Source organism: Mobula hypostoma, chromosome 12 (genome assembly GCF_963921235.1).
Source record: "Mobula hypostoma chromosome 12, sMobHyp1.1, whole genome shotgun sequence".
NCBI lineage: Eukaryota > Metazoa > Chordata > Chondrichthyes > Myliobatiformes > Myliobatidae > Mobula > Mobula hypostoma.
This window is the reverse complement of record NC_086108.1, coordinates 38,590,130-38,597,505: the sequence shown is the minus strand read 5'-3', so window position 1 is coordinate 38,597,505 and position 7,376 is coordinate 38,590,130. Positions and strand designations below refer to the sequence as shown.

General features: G+C 39.0%; 1 protein-coding gene across 1 annotated transcript in view; it reads right to left on the bottom strand.

The window, feature by feature from the left end:
* Nucleotides 1-621: 621 nt before the first annotated feature.
* Nucleotides 622-7,376, bottom strand: part of LOC134354709 (complement factor H-like) — an 86,176-nt gene continuing 79,421 nt past the window's right edge. The window contains exon 17 of the mRNA XM_063063857.1: nucleotides 622-1,374. The gene's annotated coding sequence lies outside the window, so the exon portion shown is untranslated. The remainder of the gene's footprint in view (nucleotides 1,375-7,376) is intronic.

The window sequence follows — 7,376 nt, the reverse complement described above, 5'->3', positions numbered from 1 at the left end:
CCACTCCAGGTAACAGTATGAATGTATTTCACTCTTGGATTATTTTTACTCTCTTTCTCCCCCAGGAAGCACACTTCTGCATTTTTAAAAGTCATCATTTGCTGGTTATCACTTCTGATAAGCATGATGAAATACTTTTCAATTGAGGCTGTTTGCAACATACATTGCACTTTCGACTATTTCAGCAAACTCTAGGCTCACCTCCTACTTCATTCTTTCTTAAACACGAGCTTATACAAAAACTTGCTGTCCTTCCAAATAGTGTCAAGTCCAGTTCACCCATCACCTGACTGATGATGATGTTGACATACCTGTTTTAAAAAGCTTTGATTGATTTTTAAAACTCTTTATTCCCTTCTGTTACATGTGACGTCTATGATTTGTGCACATTGCTAATTCTGGCCACTTGCCCAGTCCTATTTTCAGCACTTGTCATGCATTTGAAAGCCAGGGCCCTTACTCTAAACTAATGAAACTGTCTCTCAAAATCTCTCCACCAAGGCAGTATTTTCTCATTCCAATACTACAAAGACTTACTGTAAATATGTGGTTTGATCTGTAATCTTTTAAACAAAGTTTCTGTTAATTGGAATGTTTATGTATATTAAGTATGCCACAAGGGAATTTTAATAATGTTTATGATCAGAACATGCTGAAACAAGGACAATGATTTTTTTTTTCAAAGTTTCAACCCACAAGATAAAGATTACCAAATATAAGGCTCTAATCTTGGAGTGATTACAGTTCTCATTAAAACAGACATATATAGTATTGCTAAATTTTAAGATGCACTTAATTTGTAGTTACACTAAAACCAGGGCATACAGAAATTAAATTACAGTAAAACAAATTGCAGAAAAACAGAAGCAGCATAAAACATTTAATTAAATATTAATAAAATTGGGAACTAATTGTATTGCAATAAATGGTATGGCCAACAATATTTTCATGCATTATAATTAAAATTTCATCATATATTAAATGAGCCTGTTTATCCATTCCTGATACAAAGAAATGAATACACAATATGCTTTTCTATTGTTACACAATATAGCTGACAATAGAGAAAGGAAGTCTGAAAAGTAACTTGATTAATTTAAGCTTTTCTCATCTTTTAAAAGATTGTTTCCATTAATAATAATTAAGGCAATCCATAAAAGGAAAGTAAAGTTTGAAAATTCTAATATTTCCTAAAATCAGATGAATCTTCAAGAAACATTCTCCAGATGTTCCAGCATAATTCATACTTTGCTTCACAATTAATAGATGTGTAAGGATCTATCCTATTAATAACCCTCATTCAGAAATCAAATCCTTATAACTTGGGAGAAGTCAGTCGTCATTTCTTGAAGTTTGTAACAACCCATCTTGCATCTGTTATTGATGTAAACACATACTAAAAATCATTTATCATTTGTGCATTAAAGAAGAGAATGCAAAAATACAAAACAAACAACAGCATTTAAGATAATAACTGTGACTTGTGTGGTACAAGGGTATTTTAATTTAATGTTCATATTTAAAAATTGCTGCATATTAAAATCAGGACAGTAATCAACCATTCAGACTGCGGTCCTCAGTGCACAACTGATTTTTACCAAGTATTCCATGGTGGTTGCACCATGAGTGACAGGAGATAGGAAAAAGAGACTGAACATTTCTGAAATCAATTCTGACATTTATATGAAACTGTGGGAAATATTCAGCAGGGAACTGTAATACCATAAGACATAGGAGCAGAATTGGGCCATTTGGCCCATTGAGTCTGCTCCGCCATTCAATCATGGCCAATCCTATTTCTCCCCTACTCAGCCCCACTCCCCGACTTTCTCCCTGTAACCTTTGATGCTGTGACCAATAAAGAACCTATCTATCTCCACCTTACATACACCCAACAAAGTGGCCTTCACAGCTGCCTGTAGTAACAAATTCCACAAATTCACCACCTTTTGGCTAAAGAAATTTCTCCGCATCTCTGTATTAAATAGATGCTCCTCTATCCTGAGGTTGTGCCCTCTTGTCCTAGACTCCACCACCATGGGAAACATCCTTTCCACATCTACTCTATCTAGGCCTTTCAACATTCAAAGGGTTTCAATGAGATCCCCTCTCATCTTTCTAAATTCCAGTGAATACAGTCCCAGAGCCATTCCTCAAATGATAACTCTTTCATCCCTAGAATCATCCTTGTGGGCCACCTCTGAATCCTCTCCAATGCCAGCACAACTTCTCTTAGATGAGGAGCCCGAAACTATTCAGAATACTCAAGGTGAGACCTCACCACTGCCGTATAAAGTCTCAGCATCACATCCCTGTTCTTGTATTCTAGACCTCTTTAAGTGAATGCTAACATTACATTTGTCTTCCTCACCACTGACTCAATCTGCAGGTTAACCTTCAGGGTGCTCTGCACAAGGACTCCCAAGTCCCTCTGCGTCTCAGATTTTTGGATTTTCTCCCCGTTTAGAAAACAGTCTGGACATTTATTTCTTCTAACAAATTGCATGACAATGCATTTTCCAACATTGTATTTAATTTGCAACTTTCTTGCCCATTCTCCTAATCTGTCTAAGTCCGACAGCAGCCTTTTTGTTTCCTCAACACTACTAACCCCTCCACCAATCTTCATATAATCTGCAAACTTGGCAACAAAACCATTTATTCCATCATCTAAATCATTGATATGCAACATAAAAAGAAGTGGTCCCAACGCCAACCCCAACAGAACACATTTAGTCACTATCAGCCAACCAGAAAAGGATCACTGCCTCCTACCAATCAGCCAATACTCTAACTTTGCTAGTAATTTTCCTGTAATACCATGGGCTCTTAACTTAGTAAGCACCCTTATGTGTGGCAACTTGCCAAAGGCCTTCTGAAAATTCAAATATAGAATATCTATTGCATCCCCTTTCCCTATCCTACTTGTTATCTCCTCAAAGAATTCCAACAAGTTAATCAGACAAAATTTTCCCCTAGGGGAACCATGCTGTCTTGTCCTGTGTCACCAGTGAGTCCATAACCTCCTCCTTAACAATTGCCTTCAACATCTTCCCATCCACTGAAGTCTGGCTAACTGGTCTATAATTTCATTTCTACTGCCTGCCTCTTTTGTTAAAGAGTCAAGTGACATTTGCAATTTTCCAGTCCTCTGGCACCATGCCAAAGTCTAATAATTCTTGCAAGATCATTACTAATGCCACTACCTTTTTTAGATCCCTAGGTTGCAGTTCATTTGGTCTGGGGACTTATGTACTTTTAGGTCTTTCAGCTTTTTGAGCTTCTTCTCCCTGGTAATAGTAACTGTAATCATTTCTCTTCCTTTACACCCTTCAACACCTGGCTCACTGCTAGTGTCTTCCACAGTGAAGACTGATGTAAAATACTCATTTAGTTATTTAATAATACTCATTATTATTTCAATCCACCATTATTATTTCTCTGGCATTACTTTCTAGCGGTCTTATATCCACTCTCATCTCTCTTATTTTTTATATACTTGAAAAAGCTTTTTCTATTTACCTTGATATTGTTTGCTAGTTTGTTTTCCTATTTAATGCCCCCCCCCCAATAACTGTTAAGTTTTTTCTGTAGGGTTTTAAAAGATTCCCAATCATCTATATTCCTGCTAATTTTTGCTTTGCTGTATGCCCTCTCTTTTGCTTTTACATTAGCTTTGACTTTCCTTGTCAGCCATGGTTATATTATTTTCCAATGCAAGTATTTCTTTGTTTTCAGAATACGTCTATCCTGCACCTTCCTTATTTTTCCCAGAAACTCACACCATTGCTGCTGTGCTGCCTTTCTTGCCAGCATCTCCTTCCAATTTATTTTGACCAACTCCTCTCTCACACCATTGTAATTTACTTCACTCCACTGAAATACTGCTATGTTAGGTTTTACTTTTGCCCTATCAAATTTCAAGTTGAACTCAATCATTTTGCGATCACTGATTCCTAACGGTTCCTTTACCTTAAGCTCCCTAGTCGTCTCCAGTTCATTACATAACACCCAACTCAGTATAGCTGATCCCCTACTAGGCTCAAAAACAAACTGCTTTAAAAAACCACCTTGTAGGCATTCAACAAATTCAGTCTCTTGAGATCTATTACCAACCTAATTTTCCCAATCTACCTGAATGTTAAAATCTCCCATGACTATCATAACATTGCCCTTTTGACATGCCTTTTCTATTTCCCATTGTAATCTGTGGTCCACATCCCAGCTACTGTTTGGAGGCCTGTATATAACTGCCATCAGGGTCCTTTTACCCTTGCAGTTTCTTAACTCAACCCACAGGATTCAACATCTTCTGATCCCATCTCACATCTTTCTAATGATTTGTTGCCATTCGTTACCAGCAGAGCCATCACATCTCCTCTGCCTACCTTCCTATCCATCTGATACAATGGTAACCTTGGGCGTTTAGCTCTCACTACAACCATCTTTCAGTGATGGCCACAGCATCATACCCAACAATCTGTAAAAGTGCAACAAGATCATCCACCTTATTAATTATACTCCATGCATTGAGATATAACACTTTAAATACTGTATTTGGTACCTTTTTTGATTCTGCATTCCTAATACTCACCTTGCCGGCTGCAATTTTGTCCTATCATCTGTCTGTCCTTCTTAACTGTCTGACTGCACACTAGCTTTGCTTTTTTACCATCTGTCCTAGCCTGAATCCCTTCACTCCAACTCCCACCTCCCTGCCAATTTAGTTGAAACCTTCCCCAACAGCTCTAACAAACCTGCATGTGAGAATATCGGTCCCTCCCTCTTGGGTTCAGGTGCAACCCATCACTTTTGTACAGGTCATACCTCCTCCAGAAGATATCCCACTGATCCAAGAACCTGAAGCTCTCCCTCCGCACCAGCTTCTCAGCCATGCATTTATCTGCCAAATCTACCTGTTTATACCCTTACTGGTGCGTGGCACAGGTAGCAATCCAGAAATTACCACCCTGGAGGCTCTGCTTCTCAGCTTTCTGCCTAGATCTCTAAAATCTCTCTTCAGGGCTTCTTTGTTTTCCTTCCTATGTCATTGGTACCAATCTGTACCAAGACATCTGGCTGCTCTCCCTCCAAAATGCTGTGGTCTACACTATACATGGTAAAGAAATAGACACATTGAGTCACAAATGCTGTAGCAATAATTTAGCTGATCTGATGAGAAAAGGGAAAGGAAAAGTAAAATCCAGCCTTACTGTTGCTGTAGTTGGGATTTGAATTGTGGAGTGTGCTTTAGTATTAGAACTCCCGTGACTCGCTCAAACCTCCTTTAATACCTTTCATTTGGTTATGTAGATTCAAAGAGTCGCACAGTTTGGAAACAAGCCCTATGGTCCAACTGGTCCATGGCAAACAAGATTCTCACCCAAACTAGTCCCATTTGTCTGAATTTGTTTCATATACCCCCTCTCCTGTCCAACTCTCTTTTAATGTACCTGCATCTACCACTTCTGTCAGCTCATTCCATTTACTGACCATCCTCTGGTATACAAGTTGTCCTTCAGGTTCCTGTTAAATTTCTCCCTTCTTATCTCATGCTCTTTGGCTCTTAATTCTCCCACCGTGGGTAAAAGATTGTGCACGTTGATTCTAGCTCTGCTCCTTGTGATTCTACACAGCTCTACAAAGTCACCCTTCATTTCCCCTAGGTTCTAAATGAAAAAAGTCCCAGCCATCTTAAGCTCTCTCCAAAACTCAGTTCCTCACGTTCTAGCAACATCCTTGGAAATGACCTACGCACCAGCTTCATGGCATCCTTCCTGTAATAGGGTGACCAAAACTGAAATCCAAAATCTTGTACAAGAGCAATGTAGCAACCCAACTTCTATATTCAAAACCTTGACTGATAAAGGCTTCCATGACAAAAGTCTTCATTACCCTGTCTATCTGTGTCTCCACTTTCAGGGAACCATGTACTTCTCTGCCTCAGTCTTTCTCTTCTACAATACTCCCCAGGGTTTTACTAGTCATTGTGAAAGTAATACCCTTGATTATTTTCCCAAATGCAACAAGTCATACAGATATCTCAAGGATGTCTTTTAGTCCATGCTCAAATGTCATCTATAAATTCACCTATGATACCACTGTTTGTAGAATCTCAGATGGTAAAGAAAAGGCTTACAGGAGTTAGATAGATCGGCTGGTTGAGTAGTGTTAAATACAACAACATCACACTCAACATTTGCAAGACCAGTGATCTAATTGTAGACTTCAGCAAGGGGAATTCAGGGGAACACACACATAATTCTCGTTAATGGGTCAATGGTGGCAAGGGTGAGCATTTTGAAGTTTCTGGATGTCAACATCTCAAGGGATTTACCCTGGGCCTAATGCACTACTGCAATCATGAATTAGGCACATTAGCAGCTTTACTTTGTTAAGGCTTTGAGGATATGTAGTATGTCACCAGATATTCTTACAAATTACTAGATGTGTGGTGGAGAAGGTTCTGACTGGTTGGACCACTGCCTGGTATAGAGTCTCCAATGAACAGGACTGCAAGAGGCTGCTGGGATTATTGACTCAGCTACTCCATCCTGGGCACAACCCTGCACACCACTGAAGTAATTTACAAAAGGCGATCCCTCAAGAAGGTGGCAACCATCATTAAGTACCCTCACTGTTGAGGACATGCCCCCTTTTCGTTACTGCCATCAGATAATCGGTACAGAAGCCAGAAGACACACAATCAGTGATTTAGAGACAGGTACTTCTTCCCCACTATCAGATATCTGAATTGTCCGTAAGCACTACCTTGTTATTTCTTACTTTGCGTTATTCATTTATTTTTCTAATTTATATATTTTTTATGTTTTTGCACTTTTCTGCTGCAAAACATCAAATTTCATGTCATGTCAGTAATAATAAATTTGATTTTCATTTTGTTCTCACCTTGCACCCAAAGTGTGACACCTCACATGGTGGAGCTCCAGTCTACTGAAGAAATTTAGTGCTTATCAACTGGCACTCTTTCCATGTTCCAATCATCCACCTTCTCACATGAGAATATGGTGGATGCAGTATGTATTGCCTATTATATTAAAATATAATAATACTTGTATGAAGAATGTTTGATCGCTCTGAGCCTATACTTGCTGGAGTTTAGAAGAATAAATAGGGATCTCATTGAAACCTATCAAATATTGAAGGGCCTTGATAGAGTGGACATGGAGAGGATCCTTCCAATAGCGGGGGAGTCTAGGACCAGAGGGCACAGCCTCAGAATACGAAGACATCCTTTTAGAACAGAGATAAGGCGGAACTTCTTTCGCCAGAGGTTCGTGAATCTATGGAATTCATTCCCACAGACGACTCTGGAGGCTTAGTCATTGGGTGTACTTAATGGGAGATTGATAGGT